The 25537-nt window shown below is 40.8% G+C and overlaps 1 protein-coding gene across 1 annotated transcript in view; it reads left to right on the top strand.

The window, feature by feature from the left end:
• Positions 1-3210: 3210 nt before the first annotated feature.
• UGT8 (UDP glycosyltransferase 8) overlaps positions 3211-25537 on the top strand; it is a 101463-nt gene continuing 79136 nt past the window's right edge. The window contains exon 1 of the mRNA XM_036762508.1: positions 3211-3423. The gene's annotated coding sequence lies outside the window, so the exon portion shown is untranslated. The remainder of the gene's footprint in view (positions 3424-25537) is intronic.

Below are 25537 nucleotides of genomic sequence, written 5' to 3'. Positions count from 1 at the left end.
CTGTCCTCCTGTGTCTTTGTGGACATACTCATAAATGGCTACCTCATATAGTAACATAATCTTCCCTATCTCAAACTTAGCTAAGGCTCTGGAACTAAGGATAAAAACAAAACAAAAAATGCTTGGAGTAACCAGGATATTTAAAAAGTTCAAAAAGTTCATGTACTTTACTCATTGTTGAATTTAAAAGGCCCTCACTAAGACAATTTATTTTTGTTTCATAAGCACTATTAAACAGTTTGGTTATCTCATTTCCTAGCTAAAGAGAGATGTGGAACCACACATTTTAGAAGTTGTATTGGCAGCTAGGTGGGTGCAGTGGATAGAGTGCCAGGTCTGGAGTCAGGAAGACTCAACTTCCTGAGTTCAAATCTGGCCTCACTTAGTAGCTCTGTGACCCAGAGCAAGTCACTTTACTTCGTTTGCCTCAACTTCCTCATCTGGAAAATGAGCTAGAGAAGGAAATGGCAAACCACTTCAGCATCTTTGCCAAGAAAATCCAAAAAATGGGGTCACAAAGGATCTTATAAGACCAAAATGACTGACAAACAACAATGGGTCTAATAGATCCAGGCTCTCATAAATAGTACAAAGTCCATAAAGGAAGAGATGAAAAAAAAAGTATTTAAAGTAGTAACAAGAACCTCTAAAACATAGTGGTCTGGGGCTATTTTGGCACTGGGACAAACATCCCTAAGCATCCCCAAAGCCCCATAAACCCCTATATTAAAAAGCAGTATGACATAATTATATAAAATATGAAATTTTTTTGTAGCTTACAAAACAATGGCTTTGAAGAAAATTCCAACAGAAGTTTCAAAAATGTTTGTATGACAGCCCTGCTAAAATAAGTATAAAGTATCCAAAGATGATATTATTAGCCCCATTTACTAAGGCAGATTTAGTTCAAATTAGTTGTTCAGTGTCACACAGCTAATAAAAACATCTAAAGCCAAATTTGAACTCAGATCTTCCCAATTCTAGCACTCGTCTTACTAGACCACCTATTTTTTTTTAATTAAAACTCCACATGGTGAGTTTCTTAAAAAAACAAAACCACAAAGTAGTCTTATTATCAATGCTATGTATAAAGCATAATCATTACTGTTCATACTGTTGATACTCGTTCATAAAAAGGATATTCAGCGTGATCTACTTAAGGGACAGAGTTCTTATTCTGAAATTATTTTTAAATAAGAAATATGGGTAAAGGTTTTAAAAGGTTTAAAAGCGAATATTCTAGAACCTTCCATTACCGAGGCCAGATTTGAACTCATGAAGATGAGTCTTACTGACTCTCCAGGCCTATCACTCTATCCACTGGCTCACCTAGGTGGTGGAAATTCTAAGTAAGGCCTAGTAGTCATGACCTCAAATGGCCCAGGTTACACATGAGCCTGCAATAATTTTTTTTTTTATTTATCTATTTCGGTGATTTCTTTAGGGTATCATTAATGTTGATTACAAACTAGCCTAACTTCTTTTAATGAAATCTTTTTTTTTTTTTTTAAGCTAGCAATGTTCTCTGACTCACAACAGAGTTAGGAGATTTAGTACTTGGTCCCTGTTTTTAAAGTCTCTAATGCATAAAACAATAACGAAATTTACATAACACGTTAAGATCTGGCGGCACTTTCATTAAGGAAGGGTCCCAGGCCAACTATCTTTTCACATATCCCACCAGGCCGCACTCTTAGGGCCTTTTGCCAGTACTTTCCCCCACCCTTTCTTTTATTGTCTTCTTTCAATAGATTATAAACCCCTCGAGGACAAGCACGGTCTTCCTTTTTATTTGTATTTGTGCTGATGCATACCAGGTCTCTGGCACTAGTAGGTTAGCTTTTAGTAAATATTTACTAAGATTTGCAAAAAAACCCAAATGCTTTAGGACTATTAACTCATTTTATTCCCACAAGGACCCTAAGAGGCCGGTGTTATAATTAGCAATCCCATTCTGCATATGCGGAAACTAAGGCACACTTGCCCAGGTCATCACCCAGGTATGGTGTCTGAGGCTGGAGGGAACCTGCCACGGTCTCGTCCCACCCTCGTTTTAAAATTCTTGCGGCTGGTGGGGGTGACTCTACACCATGAAATATAATTCTCAACTTGGTTTAAAACACACAGGGCAACAACGGCGCTCTGTGTGCAAAGTAATAGAGGGACTTATTGCAAAGGATTATTTTATCACTCGCCCCGACGTGCAGCGCCCCGGCTTCGTGCGGCTTTCTCGGCTCCCCGGGCAAAGGCGGCATTGAATTCTTTTCCCCCCTCCCAGCCGCTGAACTTGGCTGAGCACCATCGATGGTACTTAACAGTAAATTGCCCCATTCTTCGGGGTTTGCAGGGGGAGGGGGTCACGACCGGCGCGGTCTGAAATAGGCCCCGCGCCCCTGGTCCTGCCAGGGATGGCCACTTGGCACAAAACAAAAAGCTCAAAGAAAGGTCGAGGCTTGAAGATACAACTTTCTGAGAAAGTCTCCCGGATGACCCGCAGGCGGGGTCCGAGATTAAGGCCGAACCCGGAGCCCCCTCCCCCGGCCGGGTCCTGACTTTGGCTTCTCCTGACGCTCCACGGAGAAATCTGGGTTAGAGTCGGGGGTCAAGGTCAGAGGTTTGCGCGCCCCCTGCCCCGCCTCCCAGGGGGCTCCTTTTCATCCCTTTGGCCCTTTCAGGAAACTTTCCGAAGGGGTGGGGGCGGGGAGCCTGAGGAGGGATGGGCAGGTAGAGGGACGCAGGGAGGAGGGGGCGGGGCCGCGCGAGGTGAGGGGCTTCTGGAAGGGCAGTGGAGAGTTGGGTGTGAAGAAGGCGGGCGGAGGGACCCCGGCGGGCGGTGACCGGCGGGACACAGGACACGCCCTGCGGGGGGGAGGGGGCGGGGCCGAGCGACGGTCCCCTGGTTCGCCGCGGGGAGCAAGCAGGGGGATTGACTGGAAGAGCAGCTCCCTCAGGGGGAGCAAGGGGCCAGCCCGCGAGTGCCAGCGCGCTTCCTCCTCTTCTCCCTCCTCCTTCTCCTCCTCCTCCCGGGAGCCCCCGGTCCGTCGGTCCGTCGGCGCTGCGTGCGGGCAGGAGCTGAGTCCATGCGCCAGGCGGGCGGCGAGGCTGTGGCCGCGTGAAGCGCCAGCCCCCGTGGGATGCGGAGCTGAGCGCCCCGCTCGGGGGGAGCGGGCACGGGGGTCCCGGCGGCGCCCGCACACGCCTGCCGGGGAGGGCCCCGGGCAGCGGCTGAGCAGGGGGCAGCCCCAGGCGTCCAGCTGCGGGCCAACGACCGACCGCGGCAATTAAAAAAAACCCACTCACCCCCGAGCCGCGGGAGGCGGGCGGCGACGCCTGAAATCTGAGCAGGAAAACGGGTCCCTTCTGTCGCGGGCTAAGGTTACAAAGGCGGGGGTGACTCCAGAGGAGCGGCAGCCGGGAGACGAGGTGAGAGAGGGGTGCGACACCCCCACCCATGGCCCAAATCTGGGGAGGGTCGCGCGGCCTCTTCTCCCCACCAAGGTGGGATGGGCGGTGCAGGTGCGGGAGGAGGGGGTAACAGAGCTCCCTCAGCGGCCGCTGTCACCCCCTCCCCTTGCCCCCCACCGTGGACCCCGACACTAAAAGGGCCGCCCCGAGCCGTCCAGTGCTGAGGGGCCGGGGTTTCCTCGCCTTCCCCTCGGGCCAGGCCGCGTGACACGACGCTTGCCCCGGGCCCCCGAGCGGCGGTCGCAGAGAGGGCCCCGTACCCCCCGCGGTGAGGGCGGCCGTCTGTCCCCACCCCCATCCCGGTAGCAAAGTAGCGAGGGGACGCGGAAAGTTCAAGGCGTCCCTTTGAAAGTAAAGGAACCAGGCGGGGGGGGGGGGGGACGGGAAGGGGGGGAGAGAAACTTCCGTGCAAATAAAAGCAGCTCCCAACTCTGGAACTGACGTCTGGAGAGCGGGTTCTTGGGAGTTATTAGTGTGAATAATAATGTAATTTTATACTATCAGGAACTCACGCAAGCGGTATTAAAATCCACGCGCGGCCGCCCCGGGGATCCCTAAGGATGCGCAGAGGGAAGAGAGGGTCCAGGCCCCGGGAGGATGCGGGGACTGTATGTGGTTGCCCTTGAACCAGAGGGATGCAAAGTGAGGGAGGGGAGGAGATGCCGCCAAGATGTGACGGGGGCGGGGCGAACTCCGAGTACAGGGAGATCCGGCAGGGGGACTTGCGGGTGGGGGGTGGAGGAAGGTCCTAGACCACACCTGGATTAGGAAGAGGCATTGCGGGGGAGGGCGCGGAGGCTAGCGGTGGGATGCTCCGCCGCCGCACGCCCGTCACTCTTCTCCAGTCGTCAGTGACCTGGAGGGTTTGGGAACCGCGGGCTCCACCTGTGGCGTGATGCTCACCGTTTTAATACCGCACCTGCGCTGATCCGGGAGAAGGCTTTCCATCCCCCGAGGGCCAATGGCTAGGATGATGCCCTTAAATCTTCGAGCCCCAGCGGGCCCCCGCCTTTACCAATGAAGTAGGTAGTAGGGAAGTGACTTTTAGGTTCTTGGCGTCCAGTTCTTTGGATAGAAGGGCTCAGAAAGGGGGGGGGGGCGGTGCTGTTGGGTGGCTCGCTGAGTGTGGCCAAGATTCTTTTGCCGCGGTGTTGCTTGGTGCTGTCCTTAAACTCACTTGAGCCCAGCCGAGCTGCCCCCCGGGGGAAAAAAAGTGTTGGTGAGTTTGGCTGAGCACCTCTAATGAGCGTCTGAACTGTCTGGGAAGGGGCGATCCCTTGTGCCTCCTATTTACTTCCCAATTTGTACTCAAATGGGGCTCCTCAAGGGACACCAGTTCATTGTTAATTTAACTAAGTATCAGCCCCGGCGCTTCCCATCCAGGGGCTTGTTTAAGCTCCAAGCGCAGGTTAAGCGTTAGTTTTGCCTTAGCCATTTTGGTCTTTTTAATGTAATAGGGTGGCTGCGTCCAGGGGTGACCGTAGATAATTCCACTGGGTAGAGCTTTTTTTATGTCTTGCTATCCATGAAGGCGAGGTGACAGTTATCACTGTGATCTGGGTAGAAAGATTATGATTATTATTAATAAGAATAGCATTTATGTAGTACATGAATGTTTGTGAAGCATTTTTAATATCCTCACTACAACCTAACTACGTCTACACTACAACCCTCTGAAGTGCTGTTATTATCCCCACTTTACAGGTGAGGAAACCGAGGCTGAGATAAGCGATTTGCCCAGGGCCCCTCAGCTAGTAAGGTGAGGCCGGATTCGAATTTAGGTCTTACTAACTCGAAGACAGGTGAACCACGTTGGCAAAAACTGCATAGGACGTCCAGAAAATGATTACAAATTGCTTTTAAACGTATTTATAAGGCAGGAAATAGTGGTTCGTCCTTTTTGTTTGTTCTTGTTAACAGTTAACAATTCTAGAATTATGGTGCCTTTTCATGTTTACTGTCATGTAAAAATTCATGTGCCTACCGTTCAGTGGTAGGCACAAAGGCAGTGACTAAAACTACTAATAGCATGCCTTGTTTTAGTAAAAGACATTTTTGAACTGGGCGCAAGCAGCGTAATATAATGCAGGGTTTTAAACCTGGGATCCATGAATTTGCTATTTTAATATTTTGATAACTTTCAATATAACTGATTTCCTATAAATTTTATTTTACACATTCAAAGGATTATTTTGAAAAGAGGCCCATAGGTTTCTCCAGACAAGCACAAAAAGGTTAAAACCTCCTGTTGCCGTCTGAGTGCTGGATTTGGAGTCAGAAAATTGAGGTTCAAACCCTTCTCCAAGACACATGCCATCTAACTATGGGGCAAGTCACTCATGGGGTCTGAGCCTCAATTCCTTTGCTAATAATCGATCATATTTGTATTAAGTTGTAGAAGAGGTGTTGTCACCTGTGGGAGCAGAAGTTATTTTCTTCCTGGGAGTTGAATGAAATAAAGATCCAATCTAAAAGAACAAAAACTTGTATTACTCTTTTCCCAGGGTTGTTGTGAGAAAATTTCTTTGTCAACGTTAGGGTTTAGGCTGGACCTGTGATTGTGATTTCTTCAGTATAGAGATCTCTCAGATGAAGAAACCCCTTTATTTATTTAACTGTGCTATGTGACCTGTATTTGGATGTATGTTACTAGTCTTTGGAGAAATGCTCATGGAAAGACTGAAAGATTTGGAGTCACAGAATGTGGATCATAGTCTTGCCTCCGCCACTTAGTACCTTTTTGACCTTGGGAGATTTTTGCTTGATTTCTCTGGGCCTCAATTTCCACATCTGTGTAAAACAAGGATGTTGGACTGCAGAAATCTCCATGACTCATTTATGAAGATTTAAGATGCAATGCAAACTTGAGGGAAAAAAAATTGAAAACTATAAAATGCCATCAAAATTTTGAGGAATGTTAACAGAAACAAATCCCCCTCCACCTTAAACAACAAGAACCCTTATTCCAGTGCATTTAGTTGGAGCTGTTTCTGTTAGAAGTGCTTTCCTAGGTTGATTGTGAAGAATGTTTTCTTTATTTTTTACATTAAAATAGAACGGTTTCTCTTGTAAAATCTTAGGGGTAGGAAGTGTATTTCCAGATAACTGAAACAGTTCCATAACATCCCACAGTTTTTTCTTTGAAAAATAAACATTCTGATGGGAATTTTTTTTTCCTAAAATCTCTCTATATATATATGTGTGTGTATGTGTGTGTACATGTATACGTACATACATACATACACATATACATATCCATATATAACATAGATACATTCAGCACAATCTGAACCTTGAATTTTTCGTAACACAGTTCAAACGTTTTATGACTCAGAATCATTATTATGAACAGTAGTTATTTAACTGAACAGTATATTGGTGACATAACTCGAGTTTTTTGAATTGTTTTCTCCTACATTAAATGGTGCCAATTTTTTGTAGTGCAATACTAGAAATTGGACATATTAGATATAGTCTGCTCTTTACAGTTTTTCTATTTCCCTCTGTAGCCTGTTGTGAGTATGTCCAGATGATATGATCTTCTCCCCCTCCCTCCCCTTCAGCTGTGTTAATGGGAGTAAGGTTCTGACTTACTTGTAAAGCTGACTACACTAGGATTGTGACAAATGTTCATCTCCTTTACTGTCCTTAAGGTCATTTTGGAGGTTGAGGTCTCTCTGGTAGATGTCAAAGAATTTCAGATAAGTGGTGTTAAGGCACTAAATTTTTAAAAATACATTGTATGACAAATTTTTCAGAAGTATTACCTTACTTTTTTAGGTTACTTTGCCCATTCTTCACATTGTTCTCTGATTCCCTTAAATAATCAATCAGCCATTAAACATTTGTTAAGTGTCTACTACATGCCAGGCACTGTGCTTAGCACTGGGGTTGCAAAAGACAGTCCCGACCTTCAAGGAGCTTACACTCTAATGGAGGAGACAGCATGCAGACACATATACAAAGCAAGTTAATATATAGGGTAAATAGAAAATAATTAATAGAGGAGAAGACCTAGAATCAAGAGGGGTTAGGGAAGGCTGTTTTAGTTGGAACTGAAAGGAAGCCTGAGTGATCAGTAGGCAGAGCAGCTGAGGGCCGGTATTCTAGGTGTGGAGGGCAGCCAGAGAGAAAGCCCAGAGCTGAGAAGTGGAGTGTCTTGTTTGTGCAACAGCCAGGGAGCCAGTGTCACTGGATTAAAGAGAGCAAGGTGTAAGAAAACTGGAAAGGTAGGAGGGGGCTAGATTATGAAGGGTTTTGGATGCCAAAAAGAACATTTTGTATTTGGTCCTGGTGACAATATGGAGTTACTGGAGTTTATTGAGTAGGAGGGGTCACATGATCAGACTTATTTTTTTAGGAAAATCACTTCAGTGTTTGAATAGAGAATGGATTGGACAGTTGAGCAGTTAACATAGTTTTGGAAAAGGTAAATTCCTTCATTATTATGATGGCAATAATAGAGGTGCATATTTTATTTGGTATATATTGATTTCTTCCTTTCAAAAGGTAATATTACCCTGTTACGTAGAAGGTGGAGAGAGCCTGGATTCAAGGCCCTGTCTTGATGCATGTAATACCATGGATAAGTCACTTAACTTCTCCAACCTAGGCAGCTCTAAGACAGTGAGCTACAGAGAAGATGCTGACCTGAATTTGGAGTTTCTTCATCTGGGAGTTGCCTATCTGAAGTCTCTATCAGGAACTTAAATATACTCCTGTATGCGTAATAACCAAAGCTAGGCCTGTCTATCCATCTAGCTATCTATGTACACAGACATATCTATACACATACATACATATATACATGTATATATAATACAAACTCATATGAGAGAGAGGAACAAACTGAAAAATTCACTAAGACTTGTGTGGGTTCATACTTAGAGATAATATACACATGCCGCTTTTACGTTATAGCTGCCTGTGTAAGTCGTTCTGAACAAACTTAGTTTTGCAAGCAGTTTCTAGTCAAAAAATTCAGTTGCCTTAGATGCTTTAGTAATGGCAGAAAAGGTTGTTTGATTGCATCTGGCTTAATATGTATGTTTAGACACAGTCTGAGTTCTCTAATATGGCTTACCTAACTTTTAGATTTTTCTTTTATTCTTTTACATCATAACAGTGATGGTCTGACAGATCTCTATTGTGATTTTTAACTAAAACTGGGTACTTAAAGTCAGCATGTGTAACCTCTACTACTACCACCACTAACTACTACTACTTAAAACAATAGCCTTAATTGAAATGAAACTTAACTTGGAACTTCCTGCAATTGTACAAGTTAGTAATGCAGAAAAAATATACAGTTAGCAGTTTATGATGCATCTAAATTATGTCTATATACATAGACTAGTTTTTAATCAATCCTTATTTTGTATTTGCTTTCTCTATAATATTTCTGTAATTCTGCAATCTTGCCAAATGAACATAGTAGGTTTTCAATATACGCTTGTTTCCTGATCCAGTAGAGATGGGGAATAATCATCTTGACCCTTCTTCAGAATATAGCTTTTTGGGGAAATCTTTCTCGATTTTTGACACTGATCTGGTGATCAGGAAACAATTTAGAAATGCAATGTTGTTGGTTCAGTGGATCTAGAGTTAGAGGACCAAGGTTCAAATCCCACCTCTGCCAATTACTTCCTATGGGACCATAGGAAGATTACTCACCCTCTCTGCTCCTTATTTCCTCATTTGTAAAATGATGGATTAGATAATTTCTGAGGTTTCTTCTAGCTCAGAGTCTAAATTAAAACAAATTAAGGTAAACTATGAAAAGGTCTCTAATCTTTGTGAAACATGGAAAGTTCAATATGGAATATCCTTCAACATGTATGTCTTGCACTAAATTCAGTTAAAATGTACTTACTCTGTATTTTTCTTTCTTGTTTTGGCATCATTTCAGACTCTTTATAACCCCTTTTGGAGTTTTCTTGGCAGAGATATTGAAGCAGTTTGCCATTTCCTTCTCCAACTCGTTTTACAGATAAGGAACTGAAACAAATAGGATTAAATGACTTGCTCAGGGTCACACAGTGCTAGTAAGTGTCTGAGACCAGATTTGAACTCAGGAAGATGAGTCTGCACCAAGAAAGAAAATTGTTCAGATGCACAGTATAAGAATCTTAGAGAGAACCCTAGATAGGAAATCAGAAGGTTTGATCTGTGCAGAAAGTACAGCTGACCCAGCCAGTATTGAAACTTCTAGTCTTTTTGGAGAATGAAAAGATGCGGGGAGGAGGGTGAGTGTAGTCTGAATGATTCGCAGTGGCTGTATCCATGGATTGACACTATTTCATGTTGGATATTGAGCAGGACTTCTGGAAGGACATTTGGATGAGATATTTTACTTCATTCATCTCAAAAATTTGCCACTTCCTTGGAATAGTCAATGATTTACATACTCTTGGAAGGCTAGCATTTTTAGGACATTAATGTAAGTGAAAATGGGGATGTGAAAGTGTATTTTTCTCTTGACAGTTACAAAATCTTATTTTTCAATTGAGACACAGTCTTCAGGTAAACAATTCGGGCAAAATGAATTCAGAAAGTTGGCTGTTTAGAAAAAAAAAATTGGTTAAATTTAAATGGATTATCATTGAAGTAATGGGGCAATTGTGACATAAAGAGCTGTCGTTAGATTGATGTAGATATGGGTTCAAGTTCCCCTGGTGACATTCTTAATGCTCTAGGATGCTCCGTAAGACTGTAAATAACAGAGCACAGGCCAACTTTTATCAGTAGGAGTTTCTTCCTTGAGAGTTTACTGCATCAGTAAGATCAAGATACAGATTTAGAGCCCTTAGAAGAGATCTAGACTGAGCCCCTGATTTTGTAGATTGAGCCCCTCATTTTGTAGATGAGGAAACTTGAAGCTCTGGTCTACAGCGGGTTTTTTTCATATTATTGTCCGAATTCATCCAGTAGATTTGGAAGGGTTTGATATAGCTTCAGTGTAAACAAATAGAATTAAATTTACATGGTTCAAACTTAAGGACATCTTGTCACCTCCTTTCCTGGTAAAGATACACAAGTCTTTTGCACACCCTTTGGGAGGCAGTGTTGTTTACCTAAAAGCACTGGATTTTTTAAGTTTGGACCTGAGACCAAATGCTAGTTCTGCCAAGTGAGGTTACATACATACATACATGTGTGTCTACACACACGTATACGACTTTGGACAAGTCCCTTAACCTCCAGGTGCATCAATTTCCTCATCTCCAAAAGGAAATGGTTGAGATGGTGTTAGTTTAATGAGCCCTAAGTCTCCTTGAACTCTAACTCTTTGAGCATATAAAATATAAAAACAAGATTTATGGCATGAGAGAATGTATTGGGTCTTCGATAATGCTAGTTGTTTGTTCAGTGGTTTCTGTTGTGTCTGACTCTCCATGGCCCCATTTGTTTGTTTTTTTTGGTGAAGATACTGGGGTGGAGGGGTTACCATTTCCTTCTCCAGATAATTTTACAGATTAGAAAACTGAGGCAAACAGGGTTAAGTCACTTGTCCAGAGTCATACAGCTAGTAACATGTCTGAGGCTAGATTTGAACTTAGGTCATCCTGACTCCAGGGCCCACTCTAAACTGCCCCCTCATAATGCTGGTGGTACCTAAAAAATCATTTAGTAGCTTGGTTATCTTTGGCTGAAAACTGATAGAGGTACTCAGTGAATCATCTTTATTAAATCAATTATTGAACTGTCTGGAAGAGAAAGTGCTGATTAACAAGAATTCTGATTTCATAGAATACTTGATAACATTTAGTAGACTTCTGATAGTGATCATCTATGGTTTTCCTTGTGCTGACTTGTTTTCCTCAATAAATTAATATTTATTTGTTCTCTGTGTGTGTGTGCACATGTGTTTGCATGCGTGTGTCACTGAGGAACATGAAATCCACTGAATCTATATATTTTAAAATGTTTATGAATAAATTCCTGTTACTTGTGCACATGGAGAATGTCAACACACACTTTGAAGTTGCTAATAAATAATCATCTTGATTCTGTTACCATCTTTTAATTGATTCTATTTACAGTTAATTGAGTTTGCCCTATAACTGCCTAAATCAAGGTTCTTTGTCTCTAAACTAGTTTAGAAATCCAGCTGTTCTTTAATGAGTTAAATTTAGAAATCTAGTTATCCTACTAATCACATTCTGTTCTGGCCTTGAGGAAATCGAAGGATGTGGATGGACACCTAGGAGTCTGGTCCAGTATCTATATGCCACCAAGCTATCCTTCTAGGATGTCTGGTTTGTTTTCCAAAGAAGTCTGGTCCACTCTCTCTAACCTCAAAGGTAGACAGAAACAATGAACAGTTACTAGCCCTTCATTCCCAGTTTCCAACCAATCATATTGTATACCTCAGCTCTATTAAAAAAATGTTGATTTTGCCATTCTTTCTGAATGTAGAAGGCTTTTATACCCTTCTAGGTATACATGTATTGTTCCCTTTTTAACCCATTCCCAATGAGAGTAGGGTTCCAGAACTGCAGCCCTCCTTCCCCATCTAATTCCTCTGTCAGTTCCTCCTCTTGTACTGTACTTCATTTGTATGAGATAATGAACTCTTTTTTACCTTTTTCTAAGCAGTATTACTTTTTAGAATCACGTCGTACTCTGCTGCACCCCAATCTTTCTTCGAACTATCCAATTACTAATTACAACCTCAGACATACAGTTTACATTTCCGCGTATAAAAAGTAAGAGGCTCTTGTTATTGAGCCTTTTGTATTTAGTCTTTGATGTTTACCTCATATTTCTCTTGGATCTTGTATGTCAAATTTTCTATTTAGGTCAGGTCTTTTTGCAATAAAATCCTGAAAATCTGGCCATTCGTTGAATGTCCTTTTTTCCCCTTCAGGATTATGCTTAACTTTGCTGGGTATGATATTTTCTGCCAGAAACCCGGTTCTTTTTCTCTTCAACATATAGTGTTCCAAGACCTGCAGCCTTCTAGTGTAGCCACTGCTATGTCTTGTGTGATACCAATTGTGTCTGCCATATTTGAATTGTTTTTTTTCTTGCTTCTCATAATATTTTCTCTTTGAGCTGGGGGTTTTGGGAATTTAGTTATGATATTCCGGTAGGTTTTCCTTGTAGGATATCTTTCAGGATCGGTGCATTTTTTCCATTTCTGCTTTCCTCTCTTGTTCTAACGTGTCAGAACCATTTTCTTTAATAATTTCATGTGTTACTGTATCAAGATTTTTTATTGATCATAGCTTTCAGGTTCCAATTATTTTTATGTTTTCTCTTCTTGATCTGTTCTTCAGATCAGCTCTTTTTCTTATGAATTGTTTCACATTCTCTTCTGTTTTTACATTCTTTATATTTTGTTTTATTATTTCTTGGTCTCTTATAACTTCACTGGCTTCCTCTTGCCCAATTCTAATTTTCAAGGAGTTGTTTTCTTCCTTAAGATTCTGAATTTCCTTTTCCAGTTGGTTAACTTTCTTTTCAAAATCTTCTTGTTTTTCTTGGATTGTTCTTATTTTTAAATTTTTTCCCTCAATTTCTCTCATTTGATTTTTAAAGTCTTTTTTAGTTTCTATGAATTCTTTTTGGGCATGACCACTTGACGTTACTCTTTGGGATGAGAGCAGCATTTTCTTTTTGCTTCAGTATCCTTCTCTGAAGATGAAACCCAGTCTTCTCTATTCCCATAGTAATTTTCTGTGGTCAGGTTCTTTCTCCTTTGCTTCCTCATTTTTTTTTAAAAAATTATTTATAGCAACTTGTTTAAATAACCTCTATGTAATAATCCCTATGGGGGGGCGGTGCCTCTGGCTATGGGTCCTCCTTAGTTCTCCCCAATAGCCTGGAACAGAAAGCAAGAACTCTACCCTGATGCTTCCTCACTCACTGTGATGGTTCCTTCTTGCCCAGGACCTTGTCTTAGCAGCACAACTGGACCTGGCATCCCTTACCAGCAGAGGTTCCCTCAATCTTCCCCTGCTCAGATGCCTGACTCCTCACACTAGCCAGGAGGTGAAAATTCACATGGCTGATGCTAAGGCTGCCTCCCAGCCCAGCCAGCCCTGGGGACTCTTATTTATTTTTACAGCTCTGCATTCACCCTCAGGCACTATTTTGTCTTGTTTGTGGGGGAAAGCTGATGGTGATTGATGGGACTTTAGTTTAAGGTTGGCATTGTATCATTCATTATGTACCTTTTAAAGGCAGGAGTACATTTTTGGGCAATTTTTCCCGCTCCTGTCCTCAGCACTCTCTCTTAATGGGTAACATGCCAACCTGCTATTTACTTAAATAGGAGTCACCTATGAAGGTCAGCATTCGGGAATACATATCTTGGGCAAAAAAGGAAAAAAAAATCCCTGGGTTTTCTGGATTTATGAATGGAATCATGACCAAGGTAGTGTACCTTTTGAGACTTTCGTGTAGGTGTAGTGATATTTGGATTAGAGTCAATAGATGTGTAATAGGAAAATTCCGTGTTCATTGTGTGGTTTTTTAATGGCCTTCTTTAAAGTGGTCACTATTTTGTTTTTATTTGAATATGTGATTAATTTCTACTAAAGTGACTTTGACCAGGTTTTTTTTTTGGTGGGGGGGTAATTGTACAAGATTTAAGGATTGTAGTTTAGTGATATTATATATGTAGCTGTTTTTGGAAAAGTCAATTTTATGTTTTTTTTAATATCAGCCATATTAATATACACATACACATGTATGCATATTTCAATTATGAGTTTTTAGTTTGCTGGGACATGTAGGAATCAGATTATTGTTAACACATAGAGGTATATATGTATTTTACTACTCTATTAAATAGAACTTATTTTGAATAAACATGTTCCATTAAAGACAGTTGCAGCCTGGCATAGTGAGAGCTAACCTTTAAGTGAGAAGGATTTCATTACTTCCCACTATGAAATGTAACTGGATATTTGACCCTGTGCAAGTAATTAAATCTTATAGTGCCCCAGGTACTTCCCAGAGGCTAAATTGAAGAGCAGATTGATGCCCTGGTGGAGGGAGTTTCTTTACTGGAAGTTTCCATAAGCCAGTGAAATGACAAATCCAGTCCCCTTTTCTGAATCCCTGCCCCCCATAAAAATTAAAGGGATACTTTCTTCTAAACTAGATTTAAAGTTAGTATTTACTGAACCAAGAAACTAAAATCACCACTAATCTCAATTTAATATGAGTTCCCAAAAAGATGTATATAATAATTTTGAGCTTAGTTCAAAAAAAAGATTACAGACCAAAATAATGAGCATTTCCATTTATCTAGAAGAAAATAAAAAAGATAATTGCATATGAAACTATAAATCTACATTTTATAGTGCTTTTTAATGTAATAAATTGCATGTTACTTTAAAAACTGTCCTGCTTGTCTTTGCTTCCATCTGAAGTTTCTAATCTTTTCTGTGTATCTAAAACAAAGTTTCTTTGACCACTTATCCCCCGACCCTCCTTTTTTGGCTTCCATATTGTTAACCTTTTTTTGTTTGTTTGTTTTTTGCCTCTAACCCTCATGTCCACTTAAAAACCAAGAGAAAACACCCACATATACACACATGCAACATCTTAATTAACAAACATAGTCAAGTACAATGAAGACATACAGTTTCCAAACACAAAAGTGTTTATCTCTTTCTGCATCTTTAGCTTATCACCTGTCTTTCAGGTGGGTAGCATGTTTAGTCATAGGTCATTTGGAGATATAGTTAATCATTGTGTAGATCAGAGTTCTTAAATCTTTCAAGGTTGTTTTTTTTCTTTACAATGTTTAATAATTTTTTCTGCTAGTTCTGCTCACTTCAGTAAACTTTTTTAAATGTCTATTCACTTAGCTCTGTATCAGTTCATACTACCCAGAATTCTTTAAAATTATCTCTTTTGTCACTTCTTACTATACACTAAGATTCCATTATATTCATATGCTCCTGTTTATTCAGCCATTCCCCAAATGCTGGGCAGCTTTGATTCTAAACTGGGACTTTGGGGGGTTTGTAAGAAGAGGTGATCATTGGATCCCTTCTATATTTGTGCCCTGGTTCTAATCATCATGCCATTTTTTATCTATTGTTTCTTGCAATAGGTTCTAGGCTTTTTCCCCCTCAGTGTTTTTCAAGGTCAGTTGTTTTCAATATCAGATATCTCATTTTCTTCCATCTTTTTTGGTTTGTTTTAAAATTTCTTTGTCTTGTAAAATCATTGATATCTATTTAGTCTTGTCTGGTTTTCAAGGGATTCATTACTTGGGTCACTTTCTCTTCTCATCTATTCCTTTTCTTTCCTTTTTCTTTTTTAATCTCTTGCTTCATTTTGTCTAGGTATTCATGTATTGCTTCTAGAAAATCTAGTTTTTCTTTTAATCTCTGCTTGCAGTCATTAATTATGTACTCACTTTCCCCTTCTAAGCTGTATTTTTGGGCATCTCTAGATCTATAGTAATTTTTTTATACTCATATCAGGTCTTAATTGGCTCAGCTAGGTCTTGCCCTGGGTATAGGCCCCTGAACTTTGCCTCAGGAGTTAGATCCCTCCCCATCTCTAATCTTCAAAGATTAGACCCCCTGGGTAGTCCCAAACACTCTGTGGTGTTTTAGGACAGAGTGCCAGGATATTGGGAATCCCTAGGTACTTGGGTTGTCCAGGCACTGGTTGCTGCCACACTCTGGACTTCTTGTGGATTTCTGAGCACCCTTGACCTTTTTGCCCATCCTTGGCCAAAGGAGCCCTCCATTTTTGGTGCCTCTGGACAATGAACCTTGAAATCTTCATACGTCTCTGGAAGTCTCTGGTTTCTTGTCTTCCTTCAGAGGAAACTTGTTTGCCTCCTCTGAACCTAGGTTTGCTTGTGGCCCTCTTCTTATTACATAGGTAGTAAGACTTCTGGCTGAAATTTTGTGCAATTAAAGGGTGGAAGTGGTAACTTACTGTCATTTCTTATTGGATCTCTTGATCATTACTGGACTTACATAGTCTTCAAATTTTGGATGGTGTAGGTATGTGGGAGCTCAGTGATCTGACTGTTCAGGCAACCATCTTGGTCAGAAATAAAACTACTTTTTATCAGATAAATGTATCATTATTATTATTATTCCTTTTTTATTCAGTTTTTAATTTTTAGGCCTGAATTATTTTCCTTTCTTCTCTCCTTCCCTTACTGATTGAGAAGGCAAGAAAAGTAAAACTTATTACAAATATGTATAGGCATGCAAAACAAATAACTGCATTAGCCAAGTCTTAAGAAAGAGAAAATGAACGAACAATAAGAAAATAGGCTTCAGTCTGTACTCTGAGTGCTTCACCTCCCTATCTGGAGATGGATAGTATTGTTCATAGTGAGTCCTTTGGCTATTGTATGTTTAGGTGTGTTGGGGCGGGGAGGGGCAGCTAGGTGACAGTGGATAGAGTGTAGTCCTGTAGTCAGGAAGAGCTGAGTTCAGATGTGCCCGCAGAGGCTTATTAGCTGCGGGACTCTGGGCAAGTCTGTTAACCATGTTTGCCTCAGTTTCTTCATCTGTAAAATGAGCTGGAGAAGGAAATGGCAAAGCACTCCAGGTCTTTGCCAAGAAAACCCCAAATGGGGTTACGAAGGGGACATGACTGAAGTGACTAAACAAGAATTATATCAGTCAGAGTTCCTAAAATTTTCAAAGCTGATCCTCTTTACAATATTATTATATGCATTATTCTACTAGTTCTACTCACTTTACTTTGCATCAGTTCATACAGATCTTCCCAGGTTTTCCTGATAGCATCCCTTTCATCATTTCCTACAGCACGGTAGTGTCCCATTGCTGAGGTCTGAGGGTAGTGGGAACCCAGGATTCGAGGGCAAAAGAAGCGGGTCCCACCTCAAAGGAATTCAGCTCAAGCCTTCTTTCAGAGAAAAGGTTTATTAAAACACCGGTTGAGGTGGACAAGACATGAGCCTTTGTGGTGCCATTAGAACTGGGCCAGATTCTTAAGGAATCTGAGCCATCTAATGGGGGGCAAGATGGACACTTACATATAGTGGTCAAGGAGTGGGTCTAGATGGAATCAAGGGGTGTGGTAGTCCAGGGTGGGGCCCGGTGCAGACAATGAGGCCACAGTGATGAGAGGGCAGTTTAAAGGATTATTCGCCAATGCCTCCAGCAAACCCAGGGATCTAAGTTCAGGGGCTGGGTTCCTGGAATTTATGGGAAAGTGCAAAGGGGGAGGTGTCCAAAGCCTGTCACCATCACCTTTACATACCAGTTCCTTCCCTGATTGATTGGCATCCTCTCAGTTTCCAGTTCTTTGCCTTAACAAAAAAGAACTACTGTAAATATTTTTGTACATATATGGGTCCTTTTCCTCTTTATTTGATTTCTTTGGGATATAGACCTAGTACCTTTGACCTTGACCTTTGGGTCAAGTATAATAGCTTTTTGGGCATAGTTCCAAATTGCTTTGCACAATTTTGGGGCTAGTTCATGGCTCTACCACCAGGGCATTAAAGCACCAGTTTTCCCACAGCCCCTCCAGCACTTGTCATTTTCCTTTTTTGTCAACTTTGCCAGTCTGTTGGTACAAAGTAGTATCTTGGTATTGTTTTAATTTTCATTTCTCTGATTATTAGTGTTTGTTTTTAATCCAGTCATTTTAAATTTACTGAGGGAGCTTCGTCTTTTTGTAAAATGAAACAGCTTCAAACTTACCTGTCTCATAAGTTCATGTTTTCATTTGACTCTTTAAAAAGAAAAAAAAAACAAGGCATACCTTCAATTGCCTTTTGAATGCAATTTAATCTTTCAGAATTACTTCACTAAAAGTCAAGATAAAATCTTTACTTCAGCCTGTGTGTGAAAATGGAGCCATGATGCATGGATGGAACTGTTCATGAGCTTCTCTGATAGCAGTAACAGTAGAATATTTAGGAGCAAAAGCTTGTTTGTGAATGGGCCACTTCCCCCCACCTGTAGAATGTGCTGGAGTTGGTGGTCTTGCTTCCCTGGGCTTTGAAAACATAGGGAGCCTTTGGTGCTTACGTTTAAGCACTTACTATCAACACTAAACTTACTAAACTAAACTAAACAACACTTTTTGTTGTTCCCTTCCTACTTCTCAGACCATTCCTACTCCGTCTTTTCTTGCTGACTGGTCTTTTAGCTCCTTAACTGTGATTGTCTCTCAAAGTTTGGTCCTTAACGATCTACTCTTCTGTTTCCATATTTACTTCCATTCCCATGACTTCTGTGGTACTTCTTTGGGGATAGTTCTGAAAACTACATCTTCAACACTGAAATCTCACCTGTGTTCCATTTCCACTTTTCCGTGTGCTTACATAGAGAATCATCCCCCTTTCCCCGTCCTTCTGGATTAGTACCCCGACTGTTCTCTTTTGTATCATCAGTATCACTGTTCTTATAGTAACCCCCCCAGATTATTTAATTCCCAATATCTAGTCTATTACTAAGTCTGGTCATTTTTTCCAGAAGTCTTTTCATTGCCTCTTTTTTATTCCCACTGCCAACATCCTAGTCTAGGTCCTTAAGGACTTCATCCCTGTATTTATATAATAATCTTTGAATAATTTCCTTGCTTTCTTTCTCTGCACCCCTCATCCTGCTTAGTACTAACAAACTAATCTTAAAACACCATTTTCCTTGTGCCACTCATAGGGCTCAGGAACATACAATAGCTCCTCTTAAATAAAATGTAAATTTCTCAAACTGGCTTTCAAATTCCCTTGTAGTTTGGCTGTATTCTACCTCCTCCCTCCCCCACAACTTTATTTCTCTTTATTCCTCAAAATGAAATCTTCACCCCAGTATTTCACTCTGGTGGTTTCCTGGTGTTCTTATGCCATTCTCATCTCTAATCCTAGGTTTTTGGTCACTTAGCATGTTCTTCCCACTCCATAAAATATTGTGCCTTCTCCCATCCCCCCAACTAAATATTTCCCATCTGAAAGGATTGAGCTCAAATTTCATCTTTTCTATCAAAGCCTTACTGCCCCAGTATATGCTGATGTCTATTGTGTTTACTCTTGATTATATATACCCTCTTATTTACAATAAGTACAAGATAGATTTGCACTAAATTGCTTTTAAATTCTGTTAGTTATTTCTCCCTACCTAGATTGTATGCTCCTTGAGGGTATTGGGTTCTGCTCCAGGGATAGAGGGGACAGTGTCCCAAGTTTCAGGAGCTAGTTCTGGGGGCCTGTGAGTTTTCAGTTCTTCTAAGGTGGTACAGTGGTCACTGCTGTCCTGGCCTGTGCTCTTGTCTGTGAGCTACTACAAGCGCTCTTTTCCAGTCCCAGCTCTTGCTAGTGTTCCTCCTTGCCTTGAGATTGTGACTCAGAACCATGTATGGGCAATGCAACATTTTCTTGAACCCAGTGCCAGCCAAAGTTCCCCTGTAATCTCCTTCTGACCAGTTGTCTGACCCCCTTAGTCTATGGGCTGACAGGTCCAGAAGGCACACCTGCTGGTTCAGTTGCCCATAAGGCCTGCTGCTGGTTTGCCAGGGTGTAGCCTGTGCGCCACTCTCACCCCAGTGAGACAGACTTTTCCTGCCAACCAACGAAATTGTCTTGGGCTGGAAAATTGTTTTACCCCATCTTTTTTTCTCTTTTTGTTCTGCCTTTCTAAGGTTCATTTTGAGGCATTATTTTAATGTTATTTGGAGGGGGATTTGGGAGAACTCAGGCAAGTCCCTGCCTTTATTCCACTATCCTGCCTCCCTGTTCTATCCCTGTTCCTCCCTGAACTATCATCTCTGTGCAGATGATTTCCAGATATATCTCTCTAGCCCTAATCTCTTATGAGCTCCAGTTTCCCATCAGCAACTGCCTTTTGAACATCTTGAATTGACATCCTGTAGGCATCTCTAACTCAGTATTTTTAAAGCAAAATTCACTATTCCTTCTACCATCTATCCCTTCTACTCAAATCTGGACATCATCAGTGTTTCTCCAGCCACTCAGGCCTTGCAATTTCAGGGTCATCTTGAAATCCTCACTCCCACTCACTTCATATAATCTTATTTCTACCCTCACGAAATCTGTGATATCTGTCGCCTTCTCTTTACTTAGATAGATACCAGCCTAAGTCTGCAGGTCTAACATAGACTTCTGGTTGGTCTCTCTGCCTCCAAGTCTCTTCCCAAACCAAACAATCCTCCACTCAGCTATTTCCAGCACTCCATTTCCCCAGTGTCCTACATTTTTTTTCTGCTAGGTGTGGTCCATGTCTGGAATGCTCTTCTTCACTTCAGAAGAAGAGGACAAATTAAAGCAGATACATTCAAAGCTTCAAAGAAAAATGTGAATTTCTCTAGGGCTCAACAAAGAATTCCTGGAAGAGCTCAAAAACAGAATTGGTCAAACAGAAAAAGAGGCATAAAAATTAAGTGAAGAAAAACCTCCTTAAAAAGTAGAATCGACCAAGTGGAAAAGGAGATACAGAAGCTCACTGAAGAAAATAATCTCTTAATATGGTTGTACATGTATAGCCTATATCAAATTGCATGCTTCTTGGGGAGGCTAGGGAGGGGGTAGAATTTAGAACTTACAATCTTACAAAAGTGAATGTTGAAAATTAAAGATAAAGAAATTTAATTTAAAAAAAAATAATTCCTTAAAAATTAGACTTGGGCAAGTGGAAGCTAATGGCTCCATGAGACATCAAGAAACAATGAAACAAAATAAAAGAATGAGAGAATAGAAGAAAGTATGAAATATTTCATTGGAAAAACAACTGACCTGGAAAATAGATTGAAAAGAGATGATTTAAGAATTATTAGACTACCTGAAAACCATGATCAAAAAAATAGATGATAGTTTAACCCATGAGATCTGATGAGATCACCAGTTTATATGGTGCTCTTATCAGTGAAAGTACAGGTGCAATCCTTTCTAAAAACAGGGCAGCTACCATTGTTGAATGATATTAATGGTTATCACCAAATTGTGAGGCTAGTGGGGGGTGGGATTTCTGACAAGCTACTTGAATATTGAGATGCATACTTTGTAGGTGAATGCTGACTCTGTTTCTTTGTAGAGATTACCCTACCAGCTTACATGCTTCTAATTACTTATCTCTGTGAAAGTAGTATATAGTGTATTTGCCTACCTATAGAATCATAGATTGATAAAAGAGACTTCAGAGGTCGTCAAGTTCCACTGTGCGTGTGTGTGTGTGTGTGATGTGTGCATTCTCTTGCTATTAAATGATCTGATTGCTGAATATTAGCTGGCTATAGTTATTAAATGAAGTGATTGGAAAAGTATTTATTAAGCACTTGCCTATTAATTAAGCACATTGTGCCAAGTGAAACTAATTTAGTCATGGCATAATTCCTAAATACTACTTTGAAAAAAATTATCATTAAGATAAACTTTTTATGTTCATATGTTTAATTTACATATATTATCTTTTTAAGCTGAAAAAGTGTAGTAACAAGGAAAAGTCAGGGTAATAAAACATTTCTCTTAATTTGCCTAAAGCCAGAATTGAGTTGTAAGTAGTGTTATAAGCTAACTCCTAAACTGGTCCAAGTGTTACTGTTTTAGTTTAGGTGCCAAAGGTTTTCTACTAATCAGTTTTTTTGGTTTGACATCTGAAATATTTCTATGGTCTATTTTGAGAAGCAAATGACATACAGTGACAAGGCTTGGAATTCACAGTCTTGACTACTTGTTCCATTTGCACCCCTAACTATCTGTGTTACTCGGAGTAAGCAATTTTTAAAAAAAAGGCCTTAGTTTCCCTATCCCAAAGATGTAAGAACTGAACCAGTTGATTTGCAAGGTTCTAGGTCTCCTCCTCCCAGCCAAAAATGAATATCTCCCATTGTGCACTTGTAAAGTTATAGGACTCGGGAATCCTTTGAAGCAACAACTAGTTTATATTAGTTGATATATGCACTCCTTATAATATGAATAATTGACAAAGTACCTGAAGGGATACAAAGCACTTAACACCCATTGTTTTATTTGACTTTCACCACAAGTCTGTGCAATAAAAACTACAGACCCCATATTTTTTGGATAAGGAAACTGAAAGCTTTCCTTACAACAACCCTGTGAGATGGTACTATTGATCCTCATCCAAGAGGAAACTGTTCGATAGAGGAATAGAGACTTTACTAGTGACCCAAAGTCACAGTAGTATAGCCAGAACTTAGCAGATTTCCAAATCTGCTGCACTTTCCAATGAACCACATTGCTGTACCAATTCTGATCTTTGAAGATGCTCTAATTCTGCTGATTTATTCCTCAGATCCATAGCCCTCCAGTGATCTCTTTATAGAGCAAAGTAATTGGGACATATTCACAAATGATGTTCATTTATTAAGAAAAGCACTGATAATTTCTGGGAATTTTTATGAAGTAGAATGAAAGAAAATAAGGTGTGTTGCTACTTGATCGTGGGGAATGGTGTTGTTTGCCTAGAAGAATGCCCAGAAAGTGATATGTCCATACCAGGTATTAGCAGAGCAAAGTGAAGGGTGACCATTTTTCTGATTTGTTTAGGAAGCAGATTGCCAACCTGGATAATGCACTGGGAATAGAAGGCTACTTGGAAATAGAAGAGTACTAACAAAATACAAAGCAAATAAAATTTGTGGGGACTAGAGCCATCAAAGACAGAAACAAATTATTATTAATCATCCTAGTGGTTTCGGAGGAAAAAATCCTAAATAAATCAAAAGTTGAAAAGATCAGAATACTGTTTGATTCATAGGGTAATTAGGTTATTGTTGGAGAATATGAGTTTTTGACCATATTCTCTTTTTTCCCAGAATACTTTTGGCTTCCCAAAATAACGATATACTGATTAGGGGTTGAGGAGGAGGACTAATAGAAGATCATTGTCAGATTAAGCTACATGCCTTTTATTTATTTCTAATTGTAATACCTGGTAGAATTAAGGATACATTATTTTGTGATTCCATTCATGTGACTTATTAAAGTTTTCTAATTTGTTACAGGATGATACCAAAAGCTAAATAAAGAAATTCTTTATCATTCTTTGAATGCTTGACTGTCATATGATGATGTGACATAAGGATCACTTGTACCAAGCTGGTCTTAGCTGTAGTGGGTGGGGGAGAAGCAAGCTACATCTTATTCTATAGGGTATATGTATATACATACATACATACATACATACATATAGTGTTTTAATAGCTTTGGAACTGTATGTGCATATATACATGTTCATGTGAGTATGCATATAGGTCAGTGCTTAGTTACATGTACACATATTTCTGTATGTCTACATGTGTATGCATACATATCTAGTGTAATAATTTATGCTTTCCCATACTGGACAATTCTTGTGCATATTCTCACTTATAGTCCATAGTAGCCTACATTCTGGGTGCCATTCTCTATGTCTCCTGATACAGTGTACAGGGGTGTGTTCAAGGAAGATTAGTACCTCTGGTGTGATGGCTGCTGAGCCCTTTCCAGGGATGCTTTTCCATCTTTTGTGTCCATCTATTCATTCAACTTGGCTCCAAGAAGCTGTAGCATGCACAGCTGCTGCACCCCAGCAAACTGTTTCAGCAGATGGGCTAAACCAGATTGAGAGTAACCAAAGGGTTTCAAACCCATTGGTGAGTTAGGGAGTGTCTACCCCAAGCATGTGAAGACTTCCCCTGGTGGAATGGGCAGATGAGAACAATTTGTTCCAACAGCCATGAAGGCAGCTGAAGCAGGTGCTGTGGAGCGCTTAAAGCTTGGTTAGACATCAAAGACGCCAAGATTATCCACTGCATCTTGAGCCATCACTAGTCATCTTGACTCTGCCCTGCCACTGGACTGTGATGACTCTGGAGGAGACAGTGAGGCTGATGACTTTGTGCAACTCTTCCTCACTTAAATCCAATTTACACACAAATCAAAAGACATCACCCACGCCATTTTACCATTATATCTATCTCAAAGTCCTGTGGTGACAGTCAAGTGAAAGCAGCAGGTGTGGGTACCCTGGGGGCTGTAGTCACAGTCCTGCACACAAAGCAGCGCAGGTCATAAAAGTCTGCAAAGATGACTCCACTCACCATTGGCACATGGAATGTGCGCACTCTTACAGACAACCCAAAATCCATTAGACCTGAATGACAAACAGCTCTTGTTGCAAGAGAACTCAGCAGATATCGCATCCAAATAGCAGCTCTGAGTGAAATAAAGCTGGCAAATGAAGGCCAGCCTATGGAAGTGGAGCTGGATACATGTTTTTTCTGGAGTGGCCACAATGAAGGGGAACGCCATTGAGCTGGAGTAGGTTTTGTGATCAAAACTAATCTAGTCAACAGACTTATGTGCCTGCCAAAAGGAGTGAATGACAGGCTCATGACAATGCGATGGCCACTTGCAGGAAAATGTCACACCACCATCATCAGTGCCTATGCTCCCACCATGACAAGCCCTGGTGAGGTCAAAGAAAAATTTTATGAAGACCTGGAGACTCTTACCATTATTGTGCCAAAAGAAAACAAGCTTATAATTCTGGGTGATTTTAATGCTAGAGTAGGCTCAGACTACCAGACTTGGCAGGGAGTCCTAGGAAGGACTGGAATTGGAAACAGCAACAGCACTGGTCACATATTACTTGAAGACTTGTGCAGTTCATGACCTTGTCATTACCAGCACTGTCTTCCGTTTACCTAAACGCAATACAACTTTGTGGATGCACCCTTGCAGCAAACATTGGCATTTAATAGACTATGTGACCGTAAGGAGAAGAGACAGGATGTGAGAGTGACGAAGGCAAAGTGTGGTGCAGAGTGCTGGACTGATCACAGACTTATCCTTTCCAAACTAAATATTTACATTCAACAAAAGCGGCATCTCCAAGGCAAAATGACTACCAGAAGAATTAATGTCAACAAATTAGAGCTCTTCTCTGAGCGGAAACAGTTTGTTGCTAACTTGGAGGAAAAGTTGAGCCAACACACAGTTGGCAACAGTGGAGCAGAAAAGGAGTGGGCAGCATTCAGATATTTGGTGTATAAGCACTGCATTTGCTCACCTAGGTCAGAATACTGGCAAACACCAAGGCTGGTTTGATGAAAATGATGGGGAAATTCAGAAGCTACTAAATGAAAA

This window comes from Trichosurus vulpecula, chromosome 6 (assembly GCF_011100635.1).
Source record: "Trichosurus vulpecula isolate mTriVul1 chromosome 6, mTriVul1.pri, whole genome shotgun sequence".
NCBI classification, from domain to species: domain Eukaryota; kingdom Metazoa; phylum Chordata; class Mammalia; order Diprotodontia; family Phalangeridae; genus Trichosurus; species Trichosurus vulpecula.
This window is presented reverse-complemented; position numbering and strand designations above follow the sequence as displayed.